The sequence below is a fragment of the Pituophis catenifer genome, unplaced genomic scaffold (genome assembly GCF_029215685.1).
Source record: "Pituophis catenifer annectens isolate HBS135680 unplaced genomic scaffold, rPitCat1.0.hap2 SCAF_1, whole genome shotgun sequence".
Taxonomy (NCBI): Eukaryota; Metazoa; Chordata; class Lepidosauria; order Squamata; family Colubridae; genus Pituophis; species Pituophis catenifer.
In genome coordinates this window covers 63,473,948-63,499,776 of record NW_027256881.1, presented here as the reverse complement: position 1 = coordinate 63,499,776, position 25,829 = coordinate 63,473,948, and positions in this window count along the sequence as shown.

The window sequence follows — 25,829 nt, the reverse complement described above, 5'->3', positions numbered from 1 at the left end:
TTTAATTCTGTGGACGCTCAATGATCATAAATGTGAAGGCTGTTCATAAGTCACTTTTTAAGTGCTATCTTCAATGAATGGTCATTAAGTGAAGACTACCCGTAGAGAAACATCTCCCACAAAATTCAGCAAGCTGACCTTAAAAGCATTCCAATCCAAAACTGGGGGCACAAGAATTGTCAAGCCAAGTCCAGGGTGTTCTGGCCCAGCCTTAACAGAACCAAGAAACAGACTTCTTGTCCCAAAAAAACCCTCTTTGACTATTGTGAATTCATGGCATTCAATTTCACACACAGAAAACTCCAGGCAATAATCCTTCCAAGGATTAATTGCAATAACAGACCTTATCAAGTCTTTGGATAATTGCCAGGCCGAGAGCTTCCAGTCACAAAACTGTAAATTAATTCCTGGCAAGAAGTCTCTGAGGCATGAACCATGATAAGAAAATCTACCAAAAGAAATACGAACTGTTGTCTCCTGCAACCACCACTCCCCCTTTGCTTCTATTTATTTCCCAGCCAGTGAGGAGCCATTCAGCATCCTTGTGTGCTTTTCTTCTTGTTCCTCAGTTGTTCTCTCCTGATAGCTCTGCGCATACATGCATCTGGAACAGGCCCCAGCTGTTCTTCTTCCCCACTTATCTCCAACTCCGAAGGCAGCTGGGAAATGTCAGATGGCCCTATCTCTGCTTCTGACGCAGAGTATCCATCAGAGCCTTTCCCAGACTCCAGGACTGGCTTAAGTTCCTCCCCAACCTCCTCATCATCCGAGTCTGCCGCCAGTTCCACTGGCAACTGGCGGGCCGCAACTCAGGGGTCCAAACCTTGTAAAAGGTTTGTCAGCCAATCCAGAGGAAGTCACAAGATTTCAAATTGGGAGACAAGGCAAATGGAGCGTGGGTATTGAAGAGTTATTGCCAGTAGAAGGGATTGAGTTCACTGATCTTCTTAAACAGAAGCAGTCCCAGTCTTGCTCATTTGCAAAGGCAAATATTTTTTCTTGCTCTGCTGTCTTTTCCACACAATGAACCCTTGCACTGGGAGGGAATGGCCACTAGACTTGTCATCTACAGGGACAGCCCCATTTCCTCTGCTTGAAGCTCTTCAGGCAGCAGTTAATCCAGCAACTCTGGAACTGAATGTTCCTCATTGGTCCCTCATCTGAGTCTAGGCTGCCATGAAAGAGGGCTTTGGGGTATCCTAGAATGTGGGAACTCTCTCCTGGGTTTCAAGTTTCTCTCATAATTTTCATATTTTTTCTTTGGACAATTCTCTTTTGCCGAAGCTTCCAACTTCACAACTGAGAAGCAGCTCAAATCCTAGAATTAAGAGCTTATATTGAAGTAGAGATGCTCTTCATGCCGAGACACTATTAAGTCAATTCCTCTCTATAAGTGACTATGGGCATCTGCCATAGGAGAGCCAGAGACAATGAATGCTGAATCTCAAAATTAACCATTTATTTTCTTACATATAAAATAGGCACAAACAGCCAAAATCTAAGGCACAGAAAGCAGCATAGCATGGAGGCATATGAATCTGCTAGAAACAAATGAGAGAAAAACAAAACACTTAGGAGTACTTTTCCAGGTTATATTTGAGCACAAATTGATTCTGTATAAGCAGTAAGCTGAAATAAATGTTTACTTAATTTTGTCTTCTCTCAGAAGAATGGGCATTTCCAAAATTGTTGCTGTAATTATTACTATTACTAGTTTATTTATACGCTTTTACTTGGTACACATTGAGCACTGGGACAGAAAGAAAGAATATATAGTTCATTTGTTTAGAAATGATGTAACAAAACCCAGAACTATTTGCTAATATAAAATAAGGGAGAGAAAGCATGCAGAGCATGGTTTCTTGATTTTTCCTTTATTAGCAGAGGCCCCAAAAAGCATCTGTATTTATTTCTGTGTATATGTATGTGTTTCTGCTTCCCTTGTATTTTGTTTGGGACAGAGTTGGGTTCTACTTACCTCCGCTACCGGTTTGCAACTGGAGTGCGCGCGCATGCGCAGAAGCTTCTGTGCATGCGCAGATCGTTCATGATGATGTCTGGGTGGGTGGGCGGAGCCTCCCGCCACCATTACTACCGGTTTGCAAAAATCGGACAGAACCGGGAGCAACCCACCACTGCCTTGGGATATGTATGTCCTTGGAAAAATAGGGCAAATTGTATCTCAGTGATGGCGAACCTTTTTCTCGTTGCGTGCTGGAAGTGTGTGTGTGTGCGCGCGATAACACCCACACGTGCCAGCACCCATAATGCAATGCAACCCCCCACGCATGCGCATACACACATGACACCCCATGCATGCACCCCACATTGCACACACTCCCCCATGCATATGTTCTGCATTGCGCATGCGCAGTCCCCCACATGCGCTTCGTGCATGCGCTTTGTTTTGGGCTTTCGGGAGCAGGGATTGAAGTGCAAGAACCGGCTCGGCTGGGAAAAAGGGGGTGGGGGAAAGATCTGCTTTGGGGCTTCCCTTCTCCCCAGCCGAGCTCCAGACCTGTCCAGGGGCAGGGATTGAAGCTCCCAATTGCTGCTTCTGGCAGCGCAAGAATCGGTTCGGCTGGGAAAAAAGGGGTGGGGAAAAGATCTGCTTTGGGGCTTCTCTTCTCCCCAGCTGAGCTCCAGACCTGTCCAGGGGCAGGGATTGAAGCTCCCAATTGCGCCAGAAGCAGCGCAAGAACCGGCTCAGCTGGGAAAAAGGGGGTGGGGGAAAGATCTGCTTTGGGGCTTCCCTTCTCCCCAGCCGAGCTCCAGACCTCTCCTGGGGCAGGGATTGAAGTCCCCAATTGCGCCAGAAGCAGCACAAGAACCAGCTCTACTGGGAAAAAGGGGGTGGGGGAAAGATCTGCTTTGGGGCTTCCCTTCTCCCCAGCCGAGCTCCAGACCTGTCCAGGGGCAGGGATTGAAGCTCCCAATTGCGCCAGAAGCAGCACAAGAACCAGCTCCACTGGGAAAAAGGGGGTGGGGGAAAGATCTGCTTTGGGGCTTCCCTTCTCCCCAGCCGAGCAGACTGTCCAGGGGCAGGGATTAAGCCCCCAATTGCTGCTTCTGGCACCACAAGAATCGCTGTTGCCGGGGATGAGGGGGTGCCAGCGCCAGAAGCAGCGAGCTGGGGCTTCAATCCCTTTCCCTGGACAGCCTACTCGGGTGCGGAGACAGGGAAGCCGCAGATCGCAGATCCTTCCCACCACCCCCTTGCACGCGGCGGTGGCGGTTCTTGCGCTCCCCTTCCCCAGCGATGGCAGGAGCAGTTGGCGGGGGAGAGAGGGTGGTGGCAGGCTGCAGCAGCAGGCTGGTCGCGCTGGCTACAAGGCAGCAGTGGCTCCTCCTCCTGCCACCCTCACGGTCCAGGCAGCGTCCAGGCAGCCATATCTGTCCTCCCGCTGCGCCAGCCCACGTGAATTCCAGGCAGCGCAGCTGCAGGGCCTTTCCTCGCAGTGGCGATGGCGTGATGAGGCAAGCAGGCAGCCGGGCATAGGGGAGTGACTGGTGGCAGTGCTCCTGGCTGGCAAGGGGTGATCCCGGGGCTGTATGCGGGCAATGATGGCATGGCCGGTGCACACCCGCATTAAAGGCCAGCTGATTGTCATGCACACATGCGCACCAGTAACCCGCAGACTAGCTGGCTGGTGCACATGCGTACCCTGGAAACCCGGAAGAGGAATGGGCAACGCCATGCGTGCCAGGCAACATGGCTCTGCGTGCCACTTCCGGCACGCGTGCCATAGGTTCGCCAACACTGTTGTATCTGGATCACATGATTAGGAGGGTGGGGCTTAGAACAGAATAATGCCCAGCATTCTGAGCTACTGCTCAATTGCTTTTTCATAGGTTATATTAGGACACTATCCTTCTATAATCTTTCTCAACCCAGATCTGGTCTATTTTCAAATTCAGTCCTTCTTTTGCTAGTTACTGGTCCCATTTTGTTCAGTGCTGAGAAAGTTATCATGCTGACAAGACTCCTGAGTTCCTTGACATAATTTATTTTTAGATTTCTTTTGGATTGGATAGAATTAACATAGGTTTCATATCAATAAGTATCCTGCTTAACCAAGTCAAGCAGAACTGGAATCAATTACTGAAGCTCATAAGAAATTCAAGAATTTAGAGTAAGTAATGTTTATTGAAAAAAAGCTAGGAAACCATAATTCAAATGATTTTAGCAAAACCTGGAATTCCTTGTATGGGATACACACTACCCCTATGTAGAGAATTGATTCCCACCCTAAGGAACAGAATATTGGGCCTCTTCTTTTGAGCAGGCTGAGCCATTTCTATCTGTCTTTTGCTTTTGCAATGAATAGATTTGTTTTTGTTTTTAATTTTTTACTGTCTGACGATTCAGCCTAACTAAGGTAAAGGTAAAGGTTTCCCCTGTCCAGTCGTATTTGACTCTACGAAGCGATGCTCAATCTCCATTTCTTAGCTAATGGAGCCAGTGTTGTCCAAAGACTTCCATGGTTATGTGGCCAGCATGGCAATATGCCAAGGCACAGACAACTCTGTTCCCTCTGAAGTGGTACCTATTTATCTACTTGTATTTGCATAGTTTCAAACTGCTAGGTAGGCAGGGTAATATTACTTATGACTGTAACTTGTTACTGTATCCTTACCGTATTTATATTGATTGTTTCCTAGTATGATTTTATTGGTTATTTGTACCCTATGACTATTATTAAGTGTTGTACCTTATGATTCTTGATGAATGTATCTTTTCTTTTTATGTGCAATGAGAGCATATGCACCAAAGACAAATTCCTTGTGTGTCCAATTACACTTGGCCAATAAAGAATTATATTATATTCTGTTCTGTTCTGTTCTGTTCTGTTCTGTTCTGTTCTGTTAAGCAGAAATTCAACCAAGTAACATTTGAAGATGGTGAACTGATTTTGTCTCCACAGGAATAGTCTTGTTAAATCAGAAATAGGGAACCTCTGATCAGTGTGCCTAATTCAACAATGGGACCCATAAGGTCTTGCTCCCTCTTCCCTAACACTTTGCCTCCTATGTTTCCCCTCCATTCATCACCACTGAGCACCATCTGTATAGCTGGAAGGCTTGGATTTGCATATCTGACTGAAGTGCCAATAAGTACAGTACACTTCCTTAAAGGGGGAAGCTGTGGGATAGAAAATATCACCAGGAGAAGCTCCTTCAAATGTTGTCTGCCTAATGTATCATCCAGATAGAAAAGCAAGGGGCAATCAGATGGACAGAGTGATGCTTAAAGGAATTGTAAGTGTACTGCTTGAAAGTATAGCTCTGTCTTGATGTGTTTGCCCTTTTTTCACAAAGTAAAGATACTTCAGTTGATGTTTAAAATCAGCAGGGCTGATTGTTCTTTCAGAGTCACTATAATTCAAAACATTTATTTTTATTTTTATTTTATTTATTTTATTTTATTTTGTCAAGCATGTATTTTATGACAGATACAAGTGTATACATAATTATAAATACACGAAAAGGATGCAAATAAAAGAAAACATTAGGACAGGGATGGTATGTATGCAGGCCCCTTACAGACCTCTTAATATATATGTGTGTGTGTGTGTGTGTGTAGTTGTGTGTAGTACCTAGACTTATATACCACTTCACAGTGCTTTACAGTCCTCTCTAAGTGGTTTATAGAGTTAGCATATTGCCCCCAACAATCTGGGTCCTCACTTTACTGACCTCAGAAGGATGGAAGGCTGAGTCAACTTTGAGCCGCTCAGAATTGAACTCCTGGAGTGAGCAGTGAGTTAGCCCTGCAATATTGCATTCTAACTACTGTACCACAACGGCTCTCTTTATTGTATTTTAATTAATGGTTTTATTTACATAGATGAAGGAAGGCAATGTTTGAAACCAATATACAGTATGCTGCTTTTATCTCTCTCTCTCACTATCCCTCCTTCTCTCATCTATCTATCTATCTATCTATCTATCTATCTATCTATCTATCCATCCATCATCTACCTATCTATCTATCTACCTATCTATCTATCTATCTATCTATCTATCTATCTATCTATCTATCATCTTTATAACTACCCACATACTTTTCTCAATATTTAAACTGTCTGCTCCAGTTCATTATTTCCGAAAGGTGATTCTTCTCTTCCTATTATTATTTTAGCACTACCATTTGTAGGGACTGGGGACTATTTTCAGTTTTTAAATAGCACACCTACATTTTCTTTTTTAAAAAATGTTCTTTGCAAGGTTTTATTAAACTGCAGTTTGGGCAACTATGCCACATCCTATTAAGTTGATTTGTGCCAATTTTCTCTATTTTATTGGGGGGGGGAAGCCCTGCATTATCTCTTGTATTTCCACAGTATAGGTATTATCATACCCCCTTTTCTCTCTAATTACCAGCTACATTGCAACATTTTGAAAAAGGTGGAACTCTGAACACATTTGTCTTCTAGACCTCCCTCCATATCTCAGAGTTTCAAACAAAGCAGTATGAAAATTGACATGGAACAAATAGATTACTCATCCAACTCTGCCTGTAACCTAGAGAAAATAAGGGGCTAGGCCTAAGCAAATGAAAATGCTATTGAAAACATTTGTCCATTTGTCTATCTGTATAGAGTATTTTTTGTTTCTCACTACAGTGCTCTGATCAGTTTGATACTTCTGTTTTACTTTCCCATCTGTTTTCTTTGGACACATCAAGGGGGAAAAGTCTATTTCTATGAACAAGGATTTATTAAGGATAATTCATGTATTTTGGGGAACATGTTGCTTTTTCAATCTATACCAAAGAGGCATGATTAATATTTTGGGATATGTAATAAAAGATAGAAGAAGCATGCATGAAAGGATTATGATGATGCAATAACATCTTGTTAATTTCCAATGTAAAAACGGAATGAACAATTGAGTTCTAAATCCTTTGCTTGGAAGAAACCTTAGTCACAACACTGAAAACAGCATGGCTTCTTAAGGAATAGATTTATTGAACTTAATGTAATTCTTAAAACAATCTGGTAGGAAGATGAAAAAATGTTTATTGTATTTATTTAAAAGATTTATATGGCTGACCTTTTTATACAACGTATTCCTGCATGGCTAACAACACTCATTTAATATAAATCTACTAAAAGATTCAAACAAACTCCTTACAAAATTAAAAAACTATCACATTCTAACTAATGTACCATAACAATATAATGCCAGCTGCACATGAATTGGTTCAGCTCACATTTTACACAGCTCCAAGGGTTGAGGAATTCTGGAAGGCCATCTGGGTAAAGATCTCTGGGTACCAGGGGGAAGCCTGTTCGATAGGGCAGGCATTGCTACAGAGAAAACAATGTTTGATAGAAGGAATCTGCCCCTGTGCTATTCCTTTATTGAATTGGAAAGAGATACTATGTTCACATGTTATCTGAAGCACAACCCTGGTCAATGAGAGCCATTTTCTTGGTTCGATACATTTTGTTTTTAAGACTTTTGTGAACTGAACATGTTTAATGTTTAGGAATATAAGAAAATTATCTCCATCTATAAAAGTGGATACAAACGTACCCATTACGCTATTCCCTTTGGAGCAGGGGTGAAATTCAGCCAGTTTTATCCGGCTCAGGTGAATCGGTAGCGGTGGCTGTGGGAGGTTCCGCCCACCCACACGGACATCATGATGTCACCTTTTTGCGACATTTAAAGCCTCTGTGCATGCGCAGAAGGCTTTGTGCAATGCGCGGACGTGCGCACATTTGCGAACTGGTAGGGAAGGTAAGTGAATTTCACCCCTGCTTTGGAGGTAAGCAACATTGTACAGAAAAGGATGAATGTATATGCAAAAAGAATTGAAAACATGAGGCATGAAAAGGGAAATGAAATATATCTAATTCTGGTTCACACCAATACCGTTTATTGTATTTTGTCATTCCTTCCGATCTTTGCAAAACAAAGTTGCTTCTATTATATCCAGTAACTTCCTTCATTGCCTTTGGTTCTTTATATTTCCTGCTCCTTCTCTTTGAGAATCAACTCCATCCATCCATGACTTTCATTGTTTTTCCTTCCCCTTCCTCTCAGTCTTTTCACTTTTTTCATATATTTGCAAACCAGTCTTCATTCTTTCTTGTCATATGATCAAACCACATCAACACTCTCCTTTCATACTGGTTGCTCATTTTTATATTCAACCAATACTTATTCAGAACCCACTCATTCCTGAACTGTCTTTCTTTTACCCAACATGCTTCTTGAAGTCTCTATTACCAAAGCATTCAACTTATTTTTCTGCCTCTTCAACATGACCCTCACCTCCATGTAACAAAAGGGGCAGGCTCAAGCTCTTAACTCATAGCCATTTTAACTTATTTCAACACAGATTCATTCCTCACACCAGACTATATATTATTTGCTATCTTTCAGTCAACATTTGCACATCTTAAAATTTCTCCATCCATTTTCCCATTTTTAGTAAATATATTATTAAAGTGCACAAATTCATCTCCTTGCTCTAGGTTTTCATCATTTATATATAACCTGCAATTGATCACTCCATTGTTTTTCTGTCAAACACAACTCTTTGGTCTTCCACATATCAATTTTCAGACCTGTATAATGCAATCTAACATTTGCTGTAAATCTGTAAATCTCTGTAACATTAGGCACCTAGCCAACAACGTGGCATTATCTCTGTGAAAATACTTAATGTACATTTCCCCAACCACCACACTTCTAACATCTCTACAGGTATAAATTATACATTTATCCCTAAATATACTAAACAATCAAGAAAATATTAGACATCCCTGTCCCACTGCTTGCTCATATCTATTCGGTTTATCATACTTTTTCTCTAAATGAAGAAACATGAAGCAAATGTTCTAATATTCATAGATATCTTAATTATCTACTTAAGAGAAAAAATCTGCTCTGCATAATTTCTGCCAAAAATAAAGTATGTATTTTTTATTTACTATTTCATTTAGGAGCACCCAATTCTTCAGCAACACTGGGTATCTTAAAATTACTTTCCAAATTTATCCTTTTACAATTTTTGCATTCACTCTTGCTACTTTCCCCTCTATATATGGAAATAACATTAACATTATCAAGCATGCATTCAGTCTTTATGCAAATGATAAACAAGTTACACAAACACATTATGCCTTTGGTCAATCAAGCTTTAAACCGACACATTTTTAGTAAGATATAGACACGATCACTAGCCTTAGTTGCACCAGTGCCATGCAGGCAGCATTTCTTCTAATAATAAGGATAATAATGGTCAGTTTTGACATGATTGGGCTAGTATGCTGCCAAAAATGTTCACATTATTCTATTCTATTCTATTCTATTCTATTCTATTCTATTCTATTCTATTCTATTCTATTCTATTCTATTCTATTCTATTCTATTCTATATATTCTATTACCTATGCAAGGTAATCTCTAGATAAGAGTTGACTAGAGTAGAGTAGAGTAGAGTAGAGTAGAGTAGAGTAGAATAGAATAGAATTCTACTCTACTCTACTCTACTCTACTCTACTCTACTCTACTCTACTCTACTCTACTCTACTCTAGTCAACTCTTATCTAGAGATTACCTTGCAAGCCAGCATACTGTTGCCTATACAACACCAACTAGATAGATAATTATTTATAGTTATTTCAAGGAACTTAAATTTATAAGAGGTGAAGTTCCATACCACAAAGGATTTTAGCTCAGTTTCAAAACAAATGTTTTGCATGCAGTTGGCCACAGAGTAAAGTTTTGACATTTTTTCATTGTTTAAATCAAATGTCATAACATGAGAAATTATCAAGTGATGTTAGAATTTGGAGAATCATTGTCAGTCTCAGATAGACTGAAAAATAATCCAGTCTGATATATTGCAGACAAATCAGTTTCATTCCCACTTTCCTTCACCCTTCATTTCATTTTGACAAGTTGTTTTCGGGAAAACTATTTCGACCTGGTTTTAAATACATTTACATACTTACGCTAACACATAATATAAGAGAGACATGGACAATGAAATAAAAGAAGTTTAGTGGTAATTGATACAAAGAAATAAAAAATGTATACATATTTAAGCTTTATGAAAATTAAGTATCTTTCTTTAGAAGCACAGAAATACCCTACTGCTGCTCAGCTATTAATGGCCATTGTTCCTCCTCCATCACATTCTGTGCAACCACATGCCATCACTTAACAGCCCAGAAAACAAAATATTACAGGCATGGTGATTGCAGCAAAACAAAAACTTTTTTAAAAAATAGCAAAGAGACATTTATGGCTGATTTACAGTCTGAATGTTGTGTTGTATTCAAATAACACAGATGGTTGTAGCTCTTAATTATCTGTTTTACTGAATTCCATTCATGATCTTTTCCAAACCTATTAAGCTAATGCAAAATTTAATTACTGTTCTTATTGGGATCACAAGTCACCCCAGAAATCAAACCGACTATGATGTATAGAGTTCTCTGAGAAGGTACATGAAAGAATAGCGCACTTTTTAAGAATGGCTGGAAATAAGATAATAATATAAAGAAATGGCAGAATCACACTACTGTAAAAATCAAAGTCTCTCCACTCTGCAAAAACAAATGCATATAGTTTCATGCTGCAGCTTAATAGCTTATTAGATATTGTGTGAATGTCTGCACTAGTTGGAAGCTTTAATATTATATGTGTTGTCAACATAAAGTGGCTTTCTTTTGCTTGTGGGAAAGGGGTGGAGCAATTAAAGGGATCCATTTAGCTACAAAAAAAATATTATTTTATCATTTTGTCCATAAATTGTGACATGGAAGAGGACGAAAGTCCTGCAATGGCAAAAGGGAAATCTGAGTGCAAGACCTTTGGTGCCCTCATGCTTTTATAAGAATGACAACAGTACTGTTGCAGTGTCACACTGCAAAATCTTCGTCTTAAGAGCTTAAATGTGATATTGTGGGAAAAAAGTTGCACTGTGATTCAGCAACACAATCAGATCTACCTTTCAGGGTACAACTGATCAAGTGGCTGCTCAAACGTGAAGCTAATGTTGGGCCAGCTATTATCTCTCAGTCCAAGGATCAGAAAGAAATGAGAGGGGACCCCCAATAATGAAGGGGAAGTAGATGTTGATGAAGGTGATGAGCATGGTGATGGGGTGACAGTGAAGATGATGATGGAAGAAGAAACTTCAGAGAGGCTGGGTAAAGCAAGACTTTTACTGAATGAACAAGGTTCATATTTTAATGCATGTAAATCAGTGGAAACAATCTGGCAATAATAATCCCCATCATTAAGGGTAAAGGTAAGGGTTCCCCTCGCACATATGTGCTAGTCATTCCCAACTCTAGGGGACAGTGCTCATCTCCGTTTCAAAGCCGAAGAGCCAGTGCTGTCCGAAGACGTCTCCATTGTCATATGGCCAGCATGACTCAATGCCAAAGGCGCATAGAACACTGTTACCTTCCCACCAAAGGTGGTCCCTATTTTTCTACTTGCACTTCTTATGTGCTTTCGAACTGCTAGGTTGGCAGAAGCTGGGACAAGTAACAGGAGCTCATCCAGTTATGCGACACTAGGGATTCAAACCGCTGAACTGCCAATCTTTCAATCGACAAGCTCAGCATCTTAGCCACTGAGCCACTGTGTCATTAAGTACCTTTAAATAAAGAGAGGTGTGTTCCTAAATCCCTGATCCCTTTTGTTGCTCTTAACTGCCTAAAGTGAGTGGTCCATTTTTTTAAGCCTACTGAAAAATTAGCAGTATAAAAAACACACCTGTACATGCTGTGAGAAGTCTTCAAGAATCTCAGAACAAGGAATGTGATGACTTCCAGTTGCTGATTCCTGGCTCCTTTTTCACCTCCTTTTTTAAGTTAAGATTATCGATAACTCAGCATTACAAAGACACTGATGTCCAGTGGCCAATGCCAACCTATCTATAAGAGCACCATTGTTGCCTACTAGCCAACTGCCATTGGTGGATTGATGTGTGAAAAAAGAACCGCCTCAGCCAATCTGGCTATTTGCATAAATTGCTATTAACCCCGCAGGAACAGTAGGGTGATTCCCCTCCAAATAATAAATTGATCAAAAGAGAAACAGGACCAGTTTAAATAGCCCTTAGAAGGCCCAAACTCTTTTCTTTCCTCCCCACATCAAGATGCTGTGTATGTTTGCACATTAGCTTGCCATATGGATCACTTTTGCTATGCTCCATGCCAAGAATGGGACAGAATCAGACTTCTTTCCAAACTTTCTTAAGCCAAATCAGGGATATACAGTAATAATGAATTTCATTTATTCTGTTTAGTTTTATCTTTAATACAATACTTACTAATTAACGCATCTGAGAGAAATTTGGATCTTCGTTGGTCATAAGATTCCCCTCCCATAGTGCAATTGAGATGACAGTATGTTATTCAGAATACAGTTAACCTAGCTGTAGGAAACTTGTGGGTCTCCAGATGTTCTAAACATCTGGCATCCCAAACCTTTCCTGATTAAGGCTTCTAGGTAATGTAATTTAGCATATATGAAGGAGGGTCATTGACTCTTCATCCCTGCATTAAATCATGAAGTTACCCATCTTTCTTACTTTCTATCCGAAAAATATCACTTCCCACAGTGCTATGCAGCATTTCTGACAAAATCGTTTCTGAATGTAGAGCTATTCATATATATCTGTACCACTGTAATCAAATTTCAATCACTGTTTCTTCAGTCTTTGGAATAAAAACCAAAAGAGGCATGCTAGATGTGTTCAAAAAGATAAGTGAAATAAGGAAGGTAAAACTTCCTTCTTAATACCACTACAACAAAATGTTCAATGAAATGGAAAGGCAACATACTGTAATCCTGATAAAAGGAAATGCTTTATTTTTATGAAATACATATTTAACCTAGGACCTCTGGATTGTTACTGAGGCCAAGATTTTGTAGAATTTAAATGGGCTTTGACATTTCTACAACAGACACCTCAGTGTTACAATATCGAGGATGAAAGAGTATGAATCTTTTGTTCTTACTGCAGGGCATTTAGAGGTTATAAAGCACATTTCCATGGCCAAATTGCTTCTCAATTGTTGAAAATATGGTTTCTTCAATTGTGCTTGAGACACAGATGGATGAGGCTTGAAATTCTATAGATGAATTCACATGAAAAACATTTTTGAAGTCATTTGATATATTTCCACACATTGTTGTGACAGTAGAGCATCATCCACAAATATTATAATGCAGTTAACTGTATTATAAGAAAATATAAACAGTATTTAAAAAAATTGGATTTATCATTCTGTAGAAAGCATATGGAACACAGTAAAGTAACCATATTTATATGTATATCTTCTATGGTTGAAAGTCTTAGAACAGGCCTTCTCATTCCAAATTAAGCTCCAATTCCTATCTTGTTGCATGATGATCAGTATCTACTGTTTCAGTACCTTTGCAATATTTCAGTCTCAGTTTTACTCTTTACTTTCTTTAAAAGTTGAGAGAAGAAAAACCGCGCTATCTATGAGGAAAAACATCTTTAGAGCAAAGATTGATTGATTAATTGATTGATTGATTCATTTTATTAAATTTGGATACTGCCGGATTCCAACTGACTCTGGGGGCAAAGTAGAAAGAATTCACTTAGCATCCTTCTGAATAGAGCTGCATGCTGGACTGAATAAATGTCAACAATAATATGAGGATTCACAGCCTTTGGAATAAATATCTCTATGAAAATAAATAAATAAAGATAACAATAGCAAAGACTTATATACCACTTCATAGTGTTTTATATCTCCCTCTAAGCAGTTTACAGAGTCAGCATATTTCCCCCAACAATCTGGGTCCTCATTTTACTGACCTCGGAAGGATGGAAGACTGAGCCAATCTTGAGCCAGAGGTGGTATTCAGCAGGTTCTGACCAGTTCTGGAGAACCGGTAGTGGAAATTTTGAGTAGTTCGGAGAACCGGTAAATACCACCTCTGACTGGCCCCGCCCCCATCTATTCTCTGCCTCTGTCTCTGGGTTTTAGTTGGGATGTTTTAAATTTTGGGCCAAAGTTGTGTAATTCTTTTAACAAATTTTAAATTTTGTATTGGGATGTTTTTTATTTTCGCTGTGCACCGCCCTGAATCCAGCAGGAGAAGGGCGGTATACAAATTTAATAAAATAAAATAAATAAATAAATAAGTGATTGTCCACTAGGATTGCAAGATCCGTCTCACAGTTACTATTATTGGGTCATGTACGACCTATACTATGTAGGTTTTTCTTGCCTAAATGTAGTTGAACTTGAAACTTTAAAAATAAGAATCAAAAATAAGAACTGTCCTTCTCTAAACTGTGGACATCCTCCAATAACAAAATTCTTCTCAAAAGAAGCAGATAAAGATTTCATCAGAAGGAATAAACATATGTCATAACATCACAGTACAAATTTCATCCCTCGTATATTTGTGTGTAATGTTGTGAACCAAATACAAAAGAAACCAAGTTTGAACCCATCCCTTTATTCTCCTGGAAGTGTCCATGTGTTCAGAGCATTCCACACAAAAGGAAAATAAAAGCAAATTATTGCACACATCAACTTCATCCTTGGTTCATGTTGTGTGCATTTGCCTGGTCATGTGCAAAAGCAGTGGCTTTTGTGATGAGGAATTAGGGATACCCTTGGATTATGTGGGATCTAGAAAGTCAATACTGGGCACAACCCCATGATCAAAGTCCAGTTCTCCTTTTTCCTCCATGCGATGTGTCATAATATAAGTATGTATGTTCAGATCATAAGTAGTGTCCTGCTAGATTAGATCTATTCAATCAATCAAGCAGTCTGTTCTCACAGTGTCAAACCAACTTCACAACAGATGGCCTTTACGCTGCCACCAAGGTAATTGATATTTATCTCCATGTCACATGCACTTTTAAAAGGGGCAAGGCTCTGATTGTGTGGGTGTATTTGCCATCTTAACTTTTTGGATGCCCACACTTACCCCTACATACATCCCTGGATGTAGTTGAAAAGGCGTCAAATTAGTTTGTCTGGAAATGCTTTGTAGCCATGGGACTGGGAGGCTGGATGAAGCAGGAACTGCAGCAAATGAGGTGGAGTTGCTCTGTAGTGTTTTCATTGTTCTAAAATGCCTCCTTTTTGAACTTCAGATGGCACAATGTAGCTATCATCGCAGTGCCGTATTCAAACCTATTTGCTCTAGCATTTAAAAGCATTATACTGCTTTGTTTAATGAGATCTGCTGTTCTATACTTTCGATATTTCTTAGTTTTAGTGTATCTCACTGTGGTTTATTATCACTCTTGTGGACCTAGATATGCTAGGATGAAAACTGCATCAAAAATCTTTTTATAAGTAAGTAAATAAAATAAAAAGTTATGAATATGCATAGGATTGTACACAGCACTTACTTGTCTACTGCTGTTGTATTCTAATAGGTTTTGTTCTCTTTTTCTGTTCAGCCAGAATTCTGAATTCTACACCCTACATCTAAGAAATAATACCAACAAAATGTAATAAGAAGCTAATAAATATTTCAAAGATATTAAGTTGCTTTGTCTTTTCACTTCTCCTCTTGATGGTATCAAGGGCCTTTTTCTATAACATAGCTATATTTCATTTGCTTTATTCACTATACTGTTAACTTTCTCCAAGAAATGCAACATTGCTAAACATCTTGCTGCTTAGGTCTTATTACTCTGAAAGATTAATAAATCTTCTGATTATTCAGTTAATCACTTCATAACACCGAATTAAAGCATTTAACTAAACCAGGAGCAGGCAACTATTTTCTATTTGTGGTGGTCTTCTTCTTCTCCTCCTCCTCCTCCTCCTCCACCACCTCCTCCTCCTCCTCCTCCTCCTCCTCCTCCTCCTCCTCCTCCTCCCTTCTTCTCCCAGATTTGCCTCTGGATTTCAATAGTTTAAACTGGTTATCTTAAGCAGTAACATGCCTATTTTGAATTTAAAGTGCAAAAAAAAAAATGACAAAGAAAATTGCACCATCAAAACTTGAGGCTGATTTTTGACCATATTATTGGGAATAGTTACCAGATCATGTAGAATAGGTACTAGAGGGACATGACCTATGGGTTCCCCATGTCAATCCAAAAATAAATTTATACAACAAGGAGCACTATTGCTTAATTATATCATTTCAAGACTTTATGTGGATTTGATATAGGTACAATATGTGGCAGGCTGGTAGTTTGACCTTAGATCTTTGGATGTTTGTGAAGGAGTATACAAAACAGAAAGCACAAGTCTTTGGGCAGATAGTTTTTGATATTCTGAAAAAATTTTGGAATGGAATCTTGGTATTTCCCCTTCACAGAGAAGAGGAACAAAAGGATTGTCCACTGGGAAGAAGATTGTCTTTTGCCCAGAAGAGGGAAATTTGACATCAAACTTTATGGAGAATTATAGAAAGATTAATTTCAAGACTCTTTGTATTCTTTTCCCCAGTCTCTCTTTCAAAGTTCTTTTGCTACTTTCAGTAAGAAGAGAAAACATATGACTAGACTTAATTCTGTTCCATTTGTGGTCATCCCTCCTATTGCTGGAATTTAAATGGCTAAGTTTATTGGTAGTAGACTCACTTTTCATGCATTATTTTTTCAAACAGCCATGCACTTTAGTGGTATAATAACAGAGAAAGAATTACATCTTATACAAAAGCAGATGTGTGTGTATTTGCACTATTACATGCTGTCTCTGTAGAATTCCTTATGATTTGAAGAAGGAGCAAAGAAAATTGTTTTTTTCAAGGGGAAGGTACAGAAAGCTACCCAAATATGTGTGATTGTAACACAATCTAAATTTGAAAAATAATGCACATTGGAGATGCCAATAAATTGACATGGTGACAGGGATGTTTTCTCATATGTATTAAGATCAAACTGGATGACAGCAAAGCTTTGTAAGGATCCCATTAGATCAAGATGCAGTGGAAAAGATATAAAACTCATATGAGTTTATTTTGTTCAAAACACGAATAAAATGTTTTACTACTTTGCTCCTTCCTTATCTCCCCCCAAGGTCAACAGCATCAAAGGTTCCTCAAGCTTTATTTATTGACATCATGATTGGCCATCTTCAAGAGTTTCTGAATGGAAATGAGTGGCTTGAAAAAAAATGACCAATAAGCAAAAACAGAGGTCTGTGGAATTCAAAAGGTGTTTATGGAGAAAATATTTTAAAAATATTTTAAAATATATACCGTATTTTTCGGAGTATAAGATGCACCTTTTCCCCCCCATAAAAGAGAGTGAAAATTTGGGTGCGTTTTTATACACTGAATGTAGTCCCACCCAGCCTCTGAAACGGAGGTTTCAGAGGCTGAAAAAAGCCTCTGAAACAGGTTTCAGAAGCTTAAAAAACAGCTTCTGAAACGGAGGTTTCAAAGGCTGGAAAAAAAAGCAAGGCACAGAGCTCACAACCAATGAACCTGTTGCTGAAATTCACCTCTGGGAACAGCTGATTGGGGTTATTCTGGGAGGCCAATACACCCACCAATCAGCTTTTTTCTTATTTTCCTCCCCAAAAACTAAGCTGCGTCTTATAGTCTGAAAAATATGGGTATTTAAGATATTTAAAATATATCTTAAAAGAATACACTGTCTTAATAATTTTCTTTAAACAATAACATGATCCCTGAACGTATTTGGTATAATGTATTGGTACTAGATCCATCATTCACATACATTTCTCAGTTCCTGGGCAGAGTCCACTGAAGTCTAGCTATTATGTCATTTGCAGGTTGAGCAATGGTCTCCCAGTTCTAACAATTCAGAGAACTTGCAATACTTATGGTTTTCTTTTTTTTTTTTTTTCAGAAGCAAGGTACCACTGAAGTTCCTTCAGACCATGGAGCTTTCCTTTTCCATGCTATTTACTGAGCCGCGGTGGCACAGTGGTTAGAATGCAGTACTGCAGGCTACTTCTGCTGATTGCAATTTGGCAGTTCGAATCTCACCAGGCTCAAAGTTGACTCAGCCTTCCAGCCTTCCGAGGTCGGTAAAATGAGGACCCAAATTGTTGGGGGCAATAGGCTGTTTCTGTAAACCACTTAGAGAGGGCTGTAAAGCACTGTGAAGTGGTATATATGTCTAAATGCTATTGCTATAAATATGGCACATTTTGTAGAGCAAGACATCAATACTGAGCACTTTCCAAGTCCAAACACATTGGCTTTGGAAAAGAATTTCATTTGGGAATAACCCAGACCACAGATACTCCTCATGCTGTACCATTTATAATTGTTAGCCTGGGAGGCAAAGGGCATGGAGGAGACTGCAATTGGAAAGCCGTAGTTAGGAGACACTGTGCAAATCTTTGTTCCAAGCCAAAGAGATGGTAGAGTTTCCATTATGTGTTGAGTTGCCTTTTTCTAGAAAGAATTGTACAGAAGAATGTTGCAATATATTGACTTCTCCAGTAATATGCTGTAAACTTAATTATCATAAATTACAGCTTGTATACCTCCTCTTAATGGGGACAGTGCAGCATAAAAAGGCCTAAGGTTGACTCAGCCTTCCATCCTTTCGAGGTAGGTAAAATGAGGACCCGGTTTGTGCGGGCAATAAGCTGACTTTGTATATAAAAAAGAACACCACGGTGGGGGGGGGGGGCAAAAGCCCTACTAAGCAGGTAATATACAAAAGTATGAAGACTATTGCTTAACGTATTGTAAGCTGCCCTGAGTCTCTGGAAAAGGATGGCATATAAATCAAACCAATAAATAAATAAATAAAATAAAATAAAACAGGAGGAAATGGAGAAAGATGGAATTTTTGTTATTGATGGTTCAACTGGTATTTTAAAAGTGTTGTGACCTAGGCTTACTGAGACATTACAATACACAATTAGTCCCAAACAAACCTATTTTATTGTAACAGCTGAGAATTACAGGGTCATGTTGGGATCTAAGTTCCAATGTATCTGAAGTAGGTGGAAATGGACTTTCTATCTGGGATATAGCATTTCAACGTCAATAATTTCTGAAAGCTGTAGTTAACTTCTTTAAATGGTTGTAATGAGAAGTTTAGGAAAAAAATAACAACACAACAAAACTATAATATGCAGCTAATTGTTGTTTAATCACTGTCACATTATTGTTAAATCTGCAAATAAAAAAATGCAATGTGCACATTATTTTCTAAAAATTATTTACTCCCTTGACAATAGTGGTAATGAAGCCAACATTATTCACCACGCTGAATTAATCTTTCCTGTAGCAAGAAAAGGGAGGGAGAAAAGACTAACAAAAGCATGCGTGAAAGTAAAAGATGGAGCATTGTGAATGCTTAGCTCTATAGAAATAAAAAACTAATTGTGGTAACTGAGGCCAAGTTGCTAATTCAGTAGTGATAAAATTGTTTGAAAACTGACATGAGGATTCTGATTTCTTCCCAATTTTAACAAATGATTATGTGCCATCAAACTGATGTTGACTCTTAGGAAATGTATGTATGTATGTATGTATGTATGTATGTATGTATATGTATGTATGTATATGTGTTTTTCTATCAAGGCACCTGGTCTACCCCAACATTTGGGAGGGAGCATACTGCATCCCTTTCGCCTTTTAGCTCCAACCAGGAGCCCTCAAGCAGTCGCATTGACGACAAACCATTTTATACCAAATTTATATTTTGCTGATAAAGAAATAAAGGGAGACCAGTATAGATCTATTTCAAGCTATTTAGCTCTGATCAGCTAGCCATACCCTTACTTGGATTCAAACTTGAACAGGGTAGACAGGTGCCTCAATAGAAAAACACTTAATCTCTGCCTTGGCTCAAGCTGATGAAGGGAGCAGAACTTGTGGCTCAGTGGTTAATACAACTGCCTAACATGCCGGCAGCCCAAGTTCAAATTCAAGTAAGGGTATGGCTAGCTGATGAGAGCTAAATAGCTTGAAATAGATCTATACTGGTCTCCCTTATGTATATGTATATATATGGTTATATATATACCATAGACTTCCACTGTCATTGTGTTGTGGCCCGCCAGCGGCCTGCACGGATCATGGCTGATCCCGACGAAGAGGAGGTTGGTGTGGTGTCGCACCAGCAGCCTGCGCAGCCAGTGCTCGCGTCGGACAGCGAGGAGGCTGAAGAGGATGTGGTGCCAGAGGCAGAGACTCAGTCAGGGCCTTCAGAACCTCCAGAGGTTCCTTCAAGTAGAGAGAGCGAAATGGAGGAGCCTCTCCTCAATGGTCGAGCACGCAGGGCTGCCAAAAGGCAGGAGTGGCTACTCAGGAGGAGGAGGTTTACTCGAGAGTGGGGCTTGAGGATAATTGGCCACTCCCTTAGCCTATTTAAGTGACACGCAGCTAGTGCTTTCTTGCTGGAAACAACTCGTATTTATAATCAGAGTATTTTGGTTTATCATATCTTGCTTTCTGGGCTGGTTGCCAACCTTTGCCAGTCTTGTTTATTCTTGCTACTTAATAAATTTGATAAGGATCGTTGGTGTGTGTCAATATCCTCGGAAATCCAGAGCTGGGGCAGAACAGATTGTAGCTAAGATCATCCATCTTGCTCTTGTTATCCTCTTCTTTCTTTTTTTTTCACCATTCTCAGCATTGTGGACTTCTCCAGAAAGCCATATCTTTGCATAATGTGCCTACAGTCAGATCATTTGAGCATGACCATCTGTGTGAATCAGAGGTGGGATTCACATTATTTACCTACCAGTTCACCCAGCACCGAAAATGTGAGCGTGCGGCCACCTTTCTTTGCATGTGCTTTGCTCACATGTGTGCCTTCCATGCATATGCCCGGCCTCAAAAATGTGCCTAAATAGGACAGCATAGAGCCGGGGTGGGGGTGGGGGGGTCCCACCTGCAATTTCTGCTACTGGTTCGCCTGAACCTGTCCTAACCGGCTGAATACCACCTCTGGTGTGAATGAAAACTCTGGATTGATTGCTCAATGAACCATTTGTTGTCTATATTCAAGAGTCACTTCTATACCTGAAGTTCAGTAGGGTCAATACTCTTCCTATCCTGCTTCTTCAAGTTCAAATTTTCACAATGGATATGATGACAATATTTTTTTTTTCAAATAAAAGACCGAGTGACCTAACTGAGATCATAACATTGATGGATAGAGAATGCTTTTAAACTTTCTCCATAATGTAATTCCAATCCAGATCAATACTATCTCCCTTCCAATGTTGCTACTAGAAGGATTTTCCTGTATGTATAGCAGGTATGGGAAGGATGGTATTAATCTGAATCAGACTGCTGCAGGAGGTGAAAAGCTAAAGCTGTTTTCTCAAAAGGTAGAACTGGGTTAGTTAGGGGATAAACATCCTCTACGTACAATTTAAGACTGTCCACCATAAGAGCAGACCAGTAATCTGGAATCACTTCTGCACTACTAGGCCACAAAAAAAGTCTGCTCATAGATTCTATTCACAGTATAAAGATGGAGTGACTTTCAGGCTGGCTTTGAATTGTTAGCAAAAAATTATAATATGCAAAATTAAATTTATAAAACAGCCTTCCAAGCCAAAGAAAGAGTGCCAATGTGACAGGTATGATTTGCTATAATGATGTAGTAAGAATTTTTATCCACTGTGCAAGTGCACTTTGAGGCAATTAATCTGCAGCAAAGGTTGCAGGAAAATAATTCAAAGCTGTTCAAACATAAGAAAGCAGGACACTTATTTTCTATTTTCTGAAGGCTACCACTGTTCTCATAGTAAAATAATTATTAGGGGGTGGGGGAGATGGGATATAAACTAGTACAAGCTGGAAACTTAAAGTAATGGGAAGACTGCTCTGATTACATAAGAAAAAACATGCTCCATTTTACTACTCACCACAGAGTAGATTCCAGGAAGGAAAAGTTTTAGTGGATGGTTTTATGGATCAGATATCTCTTGAAATTGAGATATTTTTAAAGAAATCATATAAAACATGTTTTTCATTAAGTAGTCATAAAGAAAAGCCGCATATTACTAGTCAGCTAGTGATTCAGAGTAGTTTGAGTGAATTGGATTAATATCTTTCTCCAAATCCTGGTTTTTAAAAAATGTTCTAAAATTATGGATAAAATTAGGATCTCTATCCTTTTACAATAGAACATAAATCTCCCAAATTTTACATATTCTATTACAATATTTGGGTTCTATTTCATTCCATTTCCTTATGGGTTAAAATGGTAAACAGGTTTAGTGATTCTGGGGGATCATTACCAATGTAAACAATAATAGATTGTATAAAAACTAAAAGAATAAAAACTAATGGGCTTATTTGTTAACAGACACTTTCACATGTTTAAGGAATGTTCATCTACACAACTCTTATAAATTGCTAAAGGATGCAAGGCACTCATAGATCAGATTTCTTAATAAATGGGCAGAGTATGGTCACTGAAAAAGCTTTAGGTGTGTATAGAAATACATATGCACATAGTAAAAATTGAGTAATGCTTTCTTATCCTTGAAGAACAAAAAAAAAATGCTCATAACAGCAATGATGGGTATTTAAAGCAAGAATGCTGTAAACAAGTGAAATCCCAAGAAAAGATATTATGAAAATAGCCACTGGATAATTTCAAGTTAATTTTCAAAGAATCCTTGCTTCGCAGCAGGGATGTTTATAGCCATTTGTATCTTTTTCTATGAATTTGGTTTCAACAACATATTATTCTTATCAGCAAACCTAAGGGGATCCACTGCCGACACAGGTTTAGGAGAAAATATTTTATCTTCCAATTGCATAAATATAATATTGGTGCCTAAGAATAAACATTATGTTTTCATTAACTCTTTCCTGACTTAATTTCAATAATACTGATTAAAAAGTAATTCTAAGAATACAAACTTCTTATACTGAATTATGCACATCAAACAGTATAATGACTATAAAAAAGAACTAAATAATTATATTTGCCTGATTTCCCAATTTCTTCATAATTTTCCCTATCAAAGTTAAGGAATTGATTTTCAATTCAAGTCAAGTCTTAGGAGATATTGGGTCCAAATATTTGAATCTGTTATCTCAATTTCTTGACCTCTTACCTTAAGACCGGGGTCCAGCCACCAAAAGCAAGAGAATGAAAAACACATTTGGACAGACACCAGAAATCTGGATGAGTAAATGTATTGTTGTGAAAGTTGGACCGTAAGGAAGTCTGAGCATCAAAGAATTGAGGCCTTTGAACTATGATGCTGGAGAAGACTCCTGTGAGTCCCTTACACTGCAAGGCGATCAAATCAGTCAGTCCTAGAGGAGATCAACCCTGACTGTTCTTTAGAAGGCCAGATCCTGAAGATGAAACTGAAATACTTTGGCCACCTAATGAGAAGGAAGGACTCACTGGAGAGGAGCCTAATGCTGGGAACGACTGAGGGCAAATGAAGAAGGGGATGGCAGAGAATGAGGTGACTGGATGGAGTCACTGAAGCACTCGGCGTGAGCTTAAATGATCTCCGGCGGATGGTAGAGGTAAGAAGGCCTGGAGGAAAGTTGTCCATGGGGTCACGATGGGTCAGACACGACTTCGCAACCAACAAGAACAACAACAACAAAGTTAGGCCTAGATTAAATTTCATTACTATTTGAAATAAAAATGGGATCAAAACTTTTATAAATCATGACCAAAATATCTTCAATCAACATGTTTTCCCTGCAGATTGGCTTGATCACTCCAGAAACAGAGCTAGAAGAACATCCTAAGAAATGAGTTCCAGGCAGGGGCATCTGAAAGATGTTGCTTCTTCAGGTCATGCAAGCCATATCATGACACATAAAGAATAAGAGTCAGGAGTTGTGTTGCAATGCTACTTTTGTCAGTCAAATCCCTTTTGTCTAATTGAAGTCTTTTGTGCAGCTAAGTCTGAAACTCAGAGAGCCTTTGTGTTTTGGTTTGTGATATGGTCTCATGGAAATTCCTAAACCCAATGTGCTTTGCAAGTAGATGGCAGTGGGAGAGAGACTAGCTGGTGAGAAAATAATCCCATGGACTTGGAATGCTGGTGCAGACCAGATTATTTAGGACTGAGAAACCCTTTGAATTTGATGCCAGACTGATGTTTGGAAGCATGTTGCTATAGCAGCATTGTTATTTGTCTACAACTCTTTTAAGGAACTTGTATCTTTCCCTGGAATTAAAGTGCTTTCTTGGAATTCAATCCAAAGCACTCCACAGCTCTAATATATAATTCCAGAGATAAATGAAAGGATATGAAGGGAACTAGAAATAATCTAAATATGCTGGTCAATTTTCCAGATTTTAAAAACAAAAATAAGCATTTCGGCTGACTGACTCAGGAACAAGCTAACTAGAAAATACAAACAGGATTAAAATAACTCTGTAAAAAATTGTCCATGACAACTGATAAAAAACGCATTATGAGCATCCAATATAGTTTTGAAAAGTTAATCAGATAATACCATTGTTAACACATCATAACAAATTGGCAAAAGCAGGAGTCATGGTCTACTACCTGTTCCTTTTTTTTCTGAAAGCTACAACTTTCTAGTCAAAGGACATAACAAATAATCATAATCATGCAGAGATAAATGTCAGAAAAATAACTGTGCTATTTATAAATGTTTACAGTCTCCGGGGTCCATTAAAAATAGCAAAAATGGAAACATCAACAGGAGGAAACTTTATTAGGATCTTTTTAAAAAAACTAGCAAACAGAAATAGTTATCTTTATATGCTTCTTTTTCAGGCAGAAAGTTATATTAAATAAAAATAGCAAAAAAGAAATCAAAAATATACAATAATTGGATTTCAGAATTAAAATAGAAGCATTAATGGTTCAGGAGAATGCAATCATGATACAGATGGCTTTTGCTGTGTACAGGGACTTGAGAGAAAAATGCTTTTATTTGCCTAGGTTTTGTATCTTGCATGTGGTTTTACAAGTCACTTTCCATGTTTTAATAACTTCCTTCTCTCCTGGCATATATGGGAAAATTCATGCATAGAATAAGCAGATAAATGCTGGAAAACTACTTCTGTATCATCAGATCTCTAAGCCAAACACTTGGTTTAGAAGCTCCTGGAAGAATCCAGGTAAAACTGGAACAAACCTAAACTTTCTTTGGATAGGGCAGTTGAAGAGGACAATCCTGAGCTTTGAAGTTGGTGAGATATTCAGGAACAGCAAACGCCTGTGGCTCTGGAAAAAGATGTAGCATAACTGCGAAGTCAAAAGCTACATAATACTTAGAGGGCTGATATATCACATTCCTCTTGTTTTTGGAGCATGCAGACCCAATGTGAGTTTGTAAAGTTTCAACTTCAGCTGGCTCATGAGCTTTTAGTTGAAAGAACTTCAGACTCCCTATAATAAGTCCCTCTGTAGTTCCAGTTTGCCTCTGGACTGTGAAAGGCTTATCTGTTCCAATCTGACAAGTCTGCCTTGAATCTTGATTTGATTTCATTTTCTTTAGTCCTCTCATTCCATGTTATCAACAATTGCTTAGATATTAGACTGGATTCTCAGTTAACTTGATCCCAGACAAATTGATTTGTTCCTTTGCTTGACAATGTGCATGGATCTTCTCAATTTCATTCATTGGCCAAATTGGGGGCAATATCAAGTGGGCTGAGGCCTCTTGTCCAAGCTGATAAATCTGCAAAAGGTAGGTGTCAGCCTCTATGATGCTTGCTTGCTTGCTATCGGCTAGTAACGGGGATGGGGGAAGAATGGCATTTGGGTGGGGAAGTGAGCTGGAGAGAGATGTTCTGTGTGAATAAAAAGGGAGGATTGCTCTCATGATCTACTGCGCAGATGAATAGACTTGTTTATACCCAGTCAAGGTCAACCATCCTGGAATACCAGATGGGTGAAAAACCTGAAGATGCTCCCCACATGA